Consider the following 322-nt stretch of genomic DNA (forward strand, 5'->3'; position numbering starts at 1 on the left):
ACTGCTGGAGCCGGCCGGGGAAAGCCGCGGCCGGACGGAGAACCGCCAAGGATTGATTGACTTCCGGGAGGGGCGGGTCCCAACTGCTGGGACACTTATAACCACAGGGCGGATGGTGGCTTGCGGCTGGGGGCGGGGTAACAGGGCGCAGGGCCAATGAGGAGCCCTGCGAGGGGGCAAGTCCCATGAGAGAGAGAGACAGAAGTGCAAGTGCCTCTCTCTCTCTCTCTCTCTTTCATGGGACTTGCCGGAGGGCCGTGGGAGGGCCGCATTTATATAGAGCAGGGAGGGCTGCTCGAGGGCCGGATTAAACCGGGCCGCG

The sequence above is a fragment of the Protobothrops mucrosquamatus genome, unplaced genomic scaffold (genome assembly GCF_001527695.2).
Source record: "Protobothrops mucrosquamatus isolate PMUCROS unplaced genomic scaffold, P.Mucros_1.0 scaffold914, whole genome shotgun sequence".
Classification (NCBI taxonomy): Eukaryota; Metazoa; Chordata; class Lepidosauria; order Squamata; family Viperidae; genus Protobothrops; species Protobothrops mucrosquamatus.